This window comes from Hemitrygon akajei, chromosome 3 (assembly GCF_048418815.1).
Source record: "Hemitrygon akajei chromosome 3, sHemAka1.3, whole genome shotgun sequence".
In the NCBI taxonomy this organism is placed as follows: Eukaryota; Metazoa; Chordata; class Chondrichthyes; order Myliobatiformes; family Dasyatidae; genus Hemitrygon; species Hemitrygon akajei.
In genome coordinates, this window is record NC_133126.1 from 200,311,505 (window position 1) to 200,324,228 (window position 12,724).

General features: G+C 46.9%; 1 protein-coding gene across 3 annotated transcripts in view; it reads right to left on the minus strand.

The window, feature by feature from the left end:
- fndc3ba (fibronectin type III domain containing 3Ba) overlaps window positions 1-12,724 on the minus strand; it is a 550,239-nt gene that overhangs the window by 532,162 nt on the left and 5,353 nt on the right. Inside the window, exon 1 of one of the 3 annotated variants that reach the window (XM_073041703.1) lies at window positions 8,875-9,094. The exons of the other annotated variants lie outside the window; for them this stretch is intronic. The gene's annotated coding sequence lies outside the window, so the exon portion shown is untranslated. Of the gene's footprint in view, window positions 1-8,874; window positions 9,095-12,724 lie in introns of those variants that run through there. 3 annotated transcript variants of the gene reach the window in all.

Here is a 12,724-nt window from a genome sequence, read left to right on the forward strand (position 1 = left end):
GGTATATTTAAAGTGGAAGATGATTGGTTCTTGGTTAGTCAAGGTATCAAAGATTATAGGGAGGAGGCAGGAAGATGGGGTTGAGAAGGATAATAAGTCATCCATGATGGAATGTCAGTGAAGACTCGATGGGCCAAATGGCCTCACTCTACTCTTATGTCTTATGATTTAAAAATACCCAATGACCTGGCCTCCACAGTTGTCTGTGACAACTGTTATGACCGCAGCCCCCTCCTTTGTGAGAATCGCAGGTGTCATGCCCGCAGCCCCCTCCTTTGTGAGAATCGCAGGTGTCATGCCCGCAGCCCCCTCCTTTGTGAGAATCGCAGGTGTCATGCCCGCAGCCCCCTCCTTTGTGAGAATCGCAGGTGTCATGCCCGCAGCCCCCTCCTTTGCGAGAATCGCAGGTGTCATGCCCGCAGCCCCCTCCTTTGTGAGAATCGCAGGTGTCATGCCCGCAGCCCCCTCCTTTGTGAGAATCGCAGGTGTCATGCCCGCAGCCCCCTCCTTTGTGAGAATCGCAGGTGTCATGCCCGCAGCCCCCTCCTTTGTGAGAATCGCAGGTGTCATGCCCGCAGCCCCCTCCTTTGCGAGAATCGCAGGTGTCATGCCCGCAGCCCCCTCCTTTGCGAGAATCGCAAGAGCACTGGGGAGGGGGGGGGTCAGTGGACCCAGGAAATGGGAGAGAGACGTGCCGGATACCTCGTTCCCCGGCGATGCAAAATAACGCGACATTGGCCATTGTCTCTTGGAGACACAGTTGTGGATTGGGGACTAGGATACGTGCAAGCCCTCGGGCAAAGTTGGCTGGCTGAGAGAGAGATTGCATCACCCCCAACCTGATTGACGTCTACTACCCTGCGAGTCAAGATAAAAGAGGGGCTGTAGAGACGGCCCCTCAGACGCACCAGAAGACACGCTAGCGATCCTGTAATAGCGGGCAGCCATTTGAAGGAAGCCACGTACGTTCGGTTCCCTTGCCTGGGAGCCGGTGGCGGGTACCACAGAAACAATTTTCTTGAACTAACAACGGGGAACCATCTCCCCCGACTCAACGGATTGGCCTCATCAAAAGACCCGGGCAAGTTTCTTTTCTCACAAATCTCTCTCTCTCCAACAAGTGAAAACCCAGCAGTCCCCAAAAACCAGAAGCCTGCAGGAACTGAGTGACTTTTATATTTCCAACGGACAATATATTACCCCCTAGACAAACGATAGAGCTATTTCTTATTGATGATTATTACTATACCCACGCTTTTAGATTGAGTATTGACGACGTATATTATCTGAATGTTTGTATTAACCTTATTTTTGTGCCCCTTTATAAATAAAGACTTTTAAAAATAGTACCATCAGACTTCAACGGACCTCTCTATCTTTGCTGGTAAGTGACCCAGTTACGGGGTACGTAACACAACTAATCCCACAGATTCACCCTCTGGCTAAAAAAAAGCTCTCTTCATCTCTGTTCAAAAAGGATATCTTTCCATTCTAAGCCTCTGCCCTCAGGTCCTAGACTCTCCCACTCTAGGAAACATTGTCTCCACATCCACTCTCTCTAGGCCTTTCAATATTCAAAAGGTTTCAATGAGATTCCCCCCTCCCATTCTTTTATTTTCTGGGGGTGGGGAAGGAATGGAAACAATCATGGAAAGAGACTTCTCTCTTGATACAATGGAAGCGACAAACACAAGCTGAGCAAGGCTCCACTTCTGAACTCAAGGGATTCTGCAGATGCTGGAAATCCAGAGCAACGCACACAAAATGCTGCAGGAACTCAGCAGGTCAGGCAGCATCCATGGAAAAGAGTAAACGGTTGGCATTTCTGACCAAAAACGTAAGGAAGAGGGAAGGTGGGGGGGTGGGAGGAGTACAAACTGGCTGGCTGGTGAGAACAGGTGAGGGGGAAGGGGAAACGAAGTAAGAAGCTGGGGGGTGATAAGTGGAACAGGTATACAGCTGCAGAAGGAGGAATCTGATAGGAGAAGAGAGCGGACCATGGGAGAAAGAGTAGGAGGAGTTGAACCAGAGGGAGGTGATGAGGAGAAGAGAAGGGGTAAGAGGGGAGTCAGAATGGACAATGGAAAAAGAAAGAAGGGGAAAGGGTGATAAGTTACCAATGCTGGAAAAATCAATGCACATGTTGGTGTGATTCCAGAAGATGGCTGGAATTTGACACAACACACATTGCCTGATTCTCAATCAGTGGAAAGAGTGATTAGTTTCAAGTTCCTGGGTGTCTGAGGATCTATCCTGGGCCCAACATATCGATGCAATTACCAAGAAGAGATGACTGAGGCTACGTTTCATCAGAAGTTTGAGGAGATTTGTTATGTCACTAAGGACTCTTGCAACTTTCTACAGATGAACCGTGGAGAGTATTCTAACTGGTTGCATCACTGTCTGGTATGGAAGGGCCACTGCACAGCTCCAGAAAAGGCTGCAGGAAGCTGTAAGCTCAGCCAGCTCCATCACGGGCACCAGCCTCCCCAGCATCTGGGAAATCTTCAAACGGTGATGGCTCAAAAAGGTGGCATCCATCATCAAGGACCCCCACCACCCAGGACATGCCCTCTTCTCACTGATACCATCAAGGAACCTGACGACACACCCAATGATTCAGGAATAGCTTCTTCCCCTCCACCATTAGATTTCTGAATGGACAATTAACCCATGGACAGTTCCTCAGTATTTTTCCTCTCTTTTTTGCAGAATATATTTAATTTATTTTTATATATACTTATTGTAATTGAAAGTTATTTTTATTCTGTATTACACTGTACTGCTGCAGCAAAACAACGACATATGCCAGTGACATTAAACATGATCCTGATTCTGAAGTGGTACAGACCTGCAGAATAAACAGTAACTCTGTCTCCTTACACAACAAGTGATTCTCATCATGGAGAGAGATGAACCGTACAGTTACACAGTGACTAATTCTTGCCCTGGGAATAAACTGACTACTCACCGTTACATAGTGAGTAATCCCTACTCGAGAGAAATGGGCAATGCTGTCACAGATCCAGCAGTTGCTGGGAAGTGTTTAATACATGCGGAATTAGGGGGCCACATTTGCACAGCAGTTAGAGTGACACTAATTCAGCCGAAGATGTCAGAGCTCAGAGTTAAATTCTGGCTCTGTCTGTGAGGAGTTATGCATTCTCCTTGTCAACCACGTGGATTTCCTCCAGATACACCGGTTTTCTCCCACATTGCAAAGACATACCGGTTAGTAGGTTAACTGGTCATTGTAAATTGTCCTGTGATTAGGCTGGGGTTAAATAGGGGGATGCTGGGCAGTGTGCCTCATTTGGCCGGAAAAGGCCTGCTCCATGTTGTATCTCTGAATTTAAAAATCTGTAAACAGATGAGGTTACAACAGGACGTTGACAGGATGCAGAGTTCAGTGTGGAAATACGTGAAGTGATTCGCTTGAAGGCAGAGTACAGAGTTAATGAGAGGATTCTTAGCAGTGTGGAGGAACACAGGGAACTTGGGATCCACACCCACAGGTCCCTCAAAGTTGCCACACAAGTTGATTGGGTGGTTAAGAAGCCATATGGTGTGTTGGCCTTCATTAAACAGAGAATTGAGTTCAAGATCCGCGAGGTAATCAAAATCAGAATCAGGTTTATTGTCACCGGCCTGAGACATGAAATTTGTTACCTTTGCAGCAGCAGTTCAATGCAATACATAATCTAGCAGAGAGAGAAAAAAACAATAAATAAACAAGTAAATCAATTATGTATATTGAATAGATGAAAAAAATGTGCAAAAACAGAAATGCTGTATATTAAAGAAAAAGTGAGGTAGAGTCCAAAGATTCAATGTCCAATTAGGAATCGGATGGCAAAGGGGAAGGAGCTGTTCCTGAATCTCTGAGTGTGTGCCCTTCTGTACCTCCTTCCTGATGGTAACAGTGAGAAAAGGGCATGGTGCAGCTCTGATCGACCACACTAGGAGTGTCGTGTTCAGTTCTGGTCTCTTCATTCTGGAAAGGATGTGGAAGCGGTAGAGAGGGTGCAGATGAACTTACCAGGATGCTGCCTGGATTAGAGAGTGTGGATGGGAAAGTTGTGGAGCGGTGGAGAGGTGCAGATGAACTTACCAGGATGCTGCCTGGATTAGAGAGTGTGGATGTGAAAGTTGTGGAGCGGTGGAGAGGTGCAGATGAACTTACCAGGATGCTGCCTGGATTAGAGAGTGTGGATGTGGAAGTTGTGGAGAGGTGCAGATGAACTTACCAGGATGCTGCCTGGATTAGAGAGTGTGTTTTATGAGGAAGGGTAGAGCGAACTAGTGCTTTTCTCTTTGGAGTGAGGGAGGATGAGAGGAGACTTAATAGAAGTGTACAAGATGGTAAGAGGCATAGATCAAGTGGACAGTGCAGGAAAGGCACAATATGAAGGTGATTGGAGGAAAGCATAAGGCAAATCTCAGAGGTACAGAGTGGTGTGTGTGAAATGCTCTGCCAGTGTGGTGGTAGGGACAAATACATTAGGGTTATTGAAGAGACTCCACATACCCACTATGCTCACTTAAAGAGCTTGCCTCCGTCATTCCCCTAATCATCTGAATATTATGCCTCCTCATAGGAGCCATTTCCACCCTGGGAAAAAGACTCCGGCTGTCCACTCTATCAATGCCTCTGATCATCTTATACACCTCTGTCAAGTCACCTCTCATTCTCCCTTCCCAAAGAGATAAGCTCTCGTTTTCTCAACCTATACTCACTCTACCAATGTCCCTGGCCAGTTGGACAGATGATCTGGACAGGCCACAGTGAACAGTGTCAGCATTTCAGGACATCTCAAATGTAGAGATCATAGAACTCGGTACTGAAAGGAGGCTCGAGACGACGCTGTGGAAAGAAATGATCTTTCTCAGCTTAAAAACTTGTTACAGGGAAAAGTGTACGCAAAGGGCATTGGTCAGGGAATGAGTGAGTGAATCAGTCGTGTGAAACCACCGAAATAATGAAGGGGTGACTTGGGGTCATTTAATGCAGAAGGGGTTACTCGTGCATGCACTGTGTTGTGCAGGGAGTAGTCAGCAGCAAAGTGGAAGTTAGATAATAATTGAAAGATCAAAGACTCTGGAGAGGAAATTGTGCAGATGAAATCGTGTAGGACTGATACAGGACTGTGGGGAGAGAGTGGGTCAGTGGGATTAGTTTGGGGACTGATACAGGATGTATGGAGAGAGTGGGACGGGGATTAGTTTGGGGACTGATACAGGACTGTGGGGAGAGAGTGGGACAGTGGGATTAGTTTAGGGTCTGATACAGGACTGTGGGGAGAGAGTGGGACAGTGGGATTAGTTTGGGGACTGATACAGGACTGTGGGGAGACAGTGGGACAGTGGGATTAGTTTGGGGACTGATACAGGACTGTGGGGAGAGAGTGGGACAGGAGGATTAGTTTGGGGGCTGATACAGGACTGTGGGGAGAGAGTGGGTCAGTGGGATTAGTTTGGGGACTGATACAGGACTGTGGGGAGAGAGTGGGACAGTGGGATTAGTTTGGGGACTGATACAGGACTGTGGGGAGAGAGTGGGACAGGAGGATTAGTTTGGGGGCTGATACAGGACTGTGGGGAGAGAGTGGGTCAGTGGGATTAGTTTGGGGACTTTTACAGTGCTGTGGGGAGAGAGTAGGGCAGTGGGATTAGTGTAGGACTGATACAGAGTTGTTGGGACAGCACAAGGCAGTGGGATTGGTTTGGGATTGATACAGGATTGTTGGGAGAGTGTGGGGCAATGGGTTTGGTTTCGGATTGACACAAGGTTGTCAGGTCAGTGGGATTACATGGGACTCTCTTGAACAATCAGGTGTGCTCACAATGGGCTAAAAAACTTCACAAAGGAAATTACGAAATAGGAAGGGAGGGAGCATTCACTGTGCACTAAAGTACAGTATCAACACACATATTTTCATAAAATGTTGTCCTTGCACCTTGTAGTTTATTTGTAACTTAGGCTGCTCCATCACAGGCACTAGCCTCCCCAACCCATTGAGGACACATTCAAAAGATGATGCCTCAGAAAGGTGGTGCCCATCATTAAAGACCTCCGTCACCCAGGACATGCCCTCTTCTCATTGCTACCATCGAGCAGAAGATACGAGAGCCTGAAGACACACACTCAATGTTTCAGGAACATCTTCTCCGTCCGCCATCAGTTTCTGAATGAATACTAGCCACTACTTTTCTTTTGCTCCCTTTTTGCACTACTTATTTAATTATATATCATCTTATTGCAATTTGTAGTTTTTTAAAATCATGTTCTACTGCTGCAAAACAACAAATTTCACTGCATATGCCAGTGATATTAAACCCGATTCTCACTCCCAGGAATACATTAAGCATTTTGCATGAACTGCCTTATTTCCAAAGAATTAAAATTCTAACAAAGTCAAGGGGAAAAAGAGCTATAGAAACTAAGTACAGAAAATTCTGGAACACCCAGTGGGTCGGGCAGCATCTATGGAGGGAGGAGCATGTAAGGTTTGGGAAAGAGGGAGCAGCAGCAGGGTGCTGGGGAAGCGACAGGTAGGGTGAGGAGAGCATCTCCCCAGGGTGAGCCCAGGAATCTTGCTATGTAAGCATTGGATAGGTAACAGCCCACCTTAAACTCCAGAGATCCTAGGAGAAGCAGCAATTCACCTGTACATTTTCAAAGTTCAAACTAAATTTATTATATGTCACCAAGTACTACCTTGAGATTCATTTTCTTGCGGGCATTCACAGAAGAATTAAGAAATACAACTGAATCAATGAAAAACGACTGAGAAAGACTTCAATGGAAACATAAAACAATGTGTAGCAACATCAAATTTAACTCTAATTCATTGTGTACATTCACTTTGGCAAATGATGTGAAAAAAAACTCTTTTAAAATTGCCTTTCTCTTACTTGTCTTCAAAGACAAGGAGAACTTTTAAACTCCTTACAGACAGCACTGGAATTGACCTGTACTGCATTTGATGGCCATGATGAAATGGTAGAGCAGACTTGATGGGCCAAATGGCTTAATTCTGTTCCTATTATCTTAATGGTCTTATCTTATAGTCATTGTGGTCTCCCACGTACTAGACAATCCAACCAATTCTCAATCTAATCTACAGTACATCCTTCTGCAGCCTTAGACAACCTCACTCACTATTCACACCACCAAGCCAAGTTTAAGATACAAGAAAATCTCTATCTACGTACATCCCAGCCTGCACAGCTCAATATGGAAGTCTACAAATTCAGATAACCTGTGGCCACTTCATTGGTACCTTCTGAACCTAATAAAATGTCCACCAAGTTCCTGTACCTAGTCTTATTTTGATGCTGTAGCCCATCCACTTCAAGGTTCAACATGTTGTGCATTCATAGATGCTCTTCTGCACACCACTGATGCGGTTATTTGAGTTACTATCACCTTCCTGTCAGCTCGAACCAGTTGGGCTACCACATGATAGATACTTGCACTAACAAGCAGGTGTACAGGTGCTTCCAACAAAGTGGCCACTCGGTGTAATTCAGTGGTCCCCAACCACCAGGTTGCGGACCTGTACCGGGCCGCAAAGCATGTGCTACCAGGCCGCGAGGAAACGATATGATTTGTCGATATGAAACGATATGAGTCAGCTGCACCTTTCCTCATTCCCTGTCACGCCCACTGTTGAACTTGAACACACGCGAAGTCATTACCCACGCAAGGTCATCAGTCGCTTAATCGCAGTGATACCCTCATGCCAGGGATCACTGGTTGGCCTCGGGTAACCAGCCAGCCAGAAGTGCCGTTGCTACTGGCCTGGAGCGGACAGATGGGCGCCGTCTCTAAACCTGTTCACCACACCGAATGTTCGTGGGGAGCCCGGTGCTAAAATATTTACAGACGACCTAATTCGGGCTCAGGGTTTCATAAGTAGCAGAGCAGCTACCTCGCTGCGATCTACTGAAAGTCATCCCTCAAGACAAACTTTTGTTGGCCGATAGATCTCACTGGTGTGATGCAATGATTTTATACGTTCATACTAGGAAAATATGCGGTGTGTGTTTAATATCCAAACGTTACTTAAAATGTTATGATGCTATTGACTTATAAGTGAGTTATAATTGACTTATCACTATATTCATGTGAGGAAAATATGCGCTGTGTGTTTAATATTAAATTTGTTAGATAAACCCTTTTAGAAACGAAATTGAGTATATCAGCCATTTATAAGTGACTTATAGTTGACTTATCACATATATTCCAGTCGATATTAACACCTACACCGCCCCCCGCCCCCTCGGCCGGTCCACAAGAATATTGTCAATATTAAACCGGTCCACGGTGCAAAAAAGTTTGGTGACCCTTGGTGTAATTTAAATCTGTATCTAACAAACCATTTCCAGTTTATGATTCACCTGAGAAGCAAAGACAGATTACAGGTGTTGGAATTACTTGGCTGAGTTATTTCAGCATCTGTGGAGGATTGGGAGAAAGCATGCACCTCTGTCACATTAACCACTACACTACCGGTCCTTCGTCACCCTCTCTGCAACATCAGCCTGTCTTCTTTCATTCCTAGTGCTGACCAATGGCCTAATACCGGAAATGCTAACTCGGTTCACTTTCTTCACAGATTCTGCTTGACCTGCTGAGTGTTTCCAGCAAATTCTGTTTTTTAATTAACGTTAGATGTCAGCAGTTATCGTAATACTTTACAACGGCAGCGAACAGCATATAGGGCTTTAATTCATGCCACGGTCTGCAAGGAGTTTGCACGTTCTCCCATGACTGCATGGGTTTCCTCCAAGTGATCCAGTTTCCTCCCACTTTCCATAGGCGCATGGGTTAGAGTTAGTGAGTTATGGGGGAATTATGGCAAAACTTACAGGCTCTTCCCAGCACGTCCGCAGGGTGTGTTGGTCATCGAGGTAAACGACGCATTTCACTGTCCCTTTCAAAGCACATGACAATCAAAGCTAATATTTCGATCTGGTCTGAGGAGCCACTGCACACGATTGGAAAATCTGCAGAAAGTTGTAAACTCAGACAGCTCCATTGTGGACACTAGCCTCCCCAGCATTGAGGACACATTCAAAGGGCGATGCCTCAGAAAGATAGTCCATCGTTATGCCCCGCCATCACCCAGGACCTGCCCTCTTCTCACTGCTCTCATCAGGGAGGAGGTTCAGGAGCCTGACGTTTCAACAACAGCTGCTTCCCCTCCACCATCAGGTTTCTGAAAGGACAATGAACCATGAACACTTGCTCAGTATTTTTTCCTCTCTCCTTTTGTGTGTACACACTTGTTGTAATTTATAGTTTTTACTGTTATTACAAATGCCAGCCAGTGGTGTCGTGGCATCTGCGCTGGACTTTGAGGTGAGTGATCCTGGATTTGAACCCGCAGACTCCTTTCCAGTCGTGCTGTGCTGAGCGTTGAGCCAGACCAAACGGACAAGTGCTAAAGAAACAGCGAGGTTGACAGCCGGTGTGTCACAGGAACAACAATTGTTTTGTATTGCAATGTACCGCTGCCACAAAACACAGATTTCACAACAAACGGTATGCTGTGATATTAAACCTGATTCTGAGACAGGGTCAGCATGTTGTGAGCGTGCCGTGCTGGCACCGGAAGCTGGCACCTCCTGGGGACTGCCCCCAGCACATCCTCGGGCTGTGCTGGTTATTGATGCAAAACGACACATCTCACTGCACATTTCCACTCACGTGATAAATCATGCTAATCTTTCAATATTTAGATAACCAGTTCCGATTTCTGGTTTAATAGACTCTCCGAACAAAAGATTTATTGAACAACACACACGCCTGCCGAAGATTCAGAGCGTTCACCTGAGCTGATGCACGTCACAATTCCCAACTACTGTTTATTGAACAACCACAAATCATGGTAGCATAGTGGTTAGCATGACAATATTACAGCTCAGGTCACAGAGTTCGGGGTTCAATTCCCGCATCTCTGTAAGAAACTTTGTACATTCTCCTTGTGGCCGCATGGGTTTTCTCCAGATGTTTCGGTTTCCTCCCACAGTACCATTTGGTAGGTTGTACATTGTCCTGTGATTAGGCTATGGTTAAACAGGTGGGTTGTTGGTTGGTCCAAGCTCAGTGACCAGTGACCAGAGGGGCCTGTTTTGCACTGTATCTCAAAATAATAAAAAATAAACCCACAATCCCGCTGCCTACCATCAGTTTAGTGGAGTGGTCACCAACTTTTTTAAGTCCAAGATCCCCTACCTCAACCTTAGTGAAAGGCAAGATCGACCCCAGATCGATTAGTTACACGCATACGCACTGGGGCAGAAAAGACCGGAAATAAAACCCTGCAACCCGGAAGTAGAACTAATGCATAAACACCGGGGTACCCACCATTATTTGCACCATGGACCGGTTTAATATTGACAATATTCTTGCGGACCAGCCGACGGTGGGGGGAGGGGGGGGGGTGTTAAACACGACGGGAATACAGCGATACTTGAAGCAGGTTCCTTATGTCCAGTCTATTCAGCAATTTAGTTTTCACGGCTCTCGGCACTTAGCTGCTGTCCCGCGCTGCACACATTTTTTCCACTCACAAAACTCAACGGGGTTGTCTTTAAGTGCAGCATGCTTGGACTCAAGGTGCCGAAGCAGTTTTGAGGGCTTCATTGACTCATTAGGCAGCCTCCAGGCCTGAACTCCAGCCTCCTGCCCGCCACCAGACGCCCTGGCCAGGTGCAGCTGGTCGTGGGTGGGTGAGAGGACAAGGTCAGGGCCGTGGCAGCCACAGTCCGGAGAGAGCGACCGACCGAGCGAGGAGAGCGACAGGCCCGCACCCGCCCCCCCATAGGATTTATCGGCTGACAAAAGTTTGTTTCAGTAGATCGCCGCGAGGTAGCTGCTCTGATACATACGAAACCTTGAGCCCAAATTAGGTCGTCTGCGAATATTTTAGCACTGGGTTCCCCATGAACATTCGGTGCTGAACAGGTTCAGGGGCAGCGCCCATCTGTCCGCGCTCCAGGCCTGTACCAACGACACTTCCAGTCAGCCACGCTCCAGGCCAGTAGCATCAGCACTTCCCGCCGGCTGCGCTCTGGGCCAGTAGCATCCGCACTTCTTGCCGGCAGCACAAGGTGAAAACTAGCGCGAGGGTATCACTGCGTTTAGGTGACTGATGACCTCACGTGGGTTCAAGTTCAACAGTGGCCGTGACAGGGAATGAGGAAAGGTGCAGCTGACTGACATTGTTTCCTCCCGGCCCAGTGGTTGGGGACCACTGAAGTACACTGTGTAGTGCGGGGGAGCTATGCGCATGCGCACTGGGCAGAAAGAACGGAACTAAGACCCCGCAACCCGGAAACAATCTCTCAACAGTACTTGTGTATTTATTTTTCTTTTTTTTCGGGATCTACTGGGAAAGTCTCAAAGATCGACCAGTCAATCGCGATTGACAGGTTGGCGACCACTAGTTTAGTGCATTGCGCCAGAGAAGCCAAATCAAATTGGACAGGGATTCAAGTGTGAGGGGAACTTGGAGACGAGAACAAGGTACCGTTACTGTGCCAGCTGCCGGTGAGTAAAGATAATGTCCGCCTAGTCACCCTCAAATGCACGCAAATGTGGGAGGGAGCCAAAAATCACAGCTGACCACGGATATTGAAAGACAGGGAAATTCCCCAGCACAAACCAGCCCGTGATTGCAATTTGAACCATTGTAGATGGCCTTCTGGTCGTTCGAGACCAACACATGCGTAACGGTTACAGGTGTTTCTTTGTAAATTCACGGATCTAAGAAGTATCTCTCTTTGAATATCTTTACAAGCCTGGAGGCTATTACAGAGATATGTATGTGTTAACTAAGGAAAGAGACAAATTTGGTTTCTAAATTTAAGATTAAAGGAAGATTGACTGTAAATAAGAAAGAATCAGCAACTGCTGGAAATCCAGAGCAACACAGACAAAATGCTAGACAGGGTTCTCTGATGTTTTTATACCCTGGACCCCAGGTTGGGATCCTCTGTGAAGAACTCAGCAGGTCAGGCAGCACCAACAGAGAGGAAAGATTAACTGTAGTGTCACCCGTACCTCCAAACATACAGTGAATGCATCCTTTTGCATCAACGGTCTATTGTGTTGGGGCAGCCAGAATGTGTCGCTGTGCTTCCAGTGCCAACATAGCACGCCTGCAACCTGCACATATATTAATTTTTGGCATTGCTTACAAAAATTCTGCCACACACAGTCCCACGTCTGGCTGTGAAAGGAGGAGGGTTGTGTATGAGGCTAGCAACCCCATCCCATAAGAACCAGAATGACAGAAATGTCAACTGAAGCTCCGAAGACCTCACCCCCGGGAGAAGAAGGATCTTTGAAATTAGGCTACACATGGGGACAATGTGAAAGACTGGCATAGGACAGAGGACTCTGATGAACTGCTGTCAGTGGCCTGTGCCCCAGTCGGAGTAAATGGCTTAAGTAAGTAATTGCTTACAAGTTCCTTAAAGTTGTCATTGTCAGGGAAGGTATTGGGGATAAGCTCCCTCTACCTATTAAATGCTCCCAACGCAATGTGGCTCAAACAGCCTCTGACAACCAAGTCCAGCTCCTGGCTTCACGTCTGGCTCAGCTACTAACCGCGGCTGAACAGCTTCTACTGACAGGAGACGGGGCAAAGGCGGGTTACTGGTGCCTTAAAACCAGTCACCTTGGGCAGGTGGGGCTCGTCAGCCGTGGTTG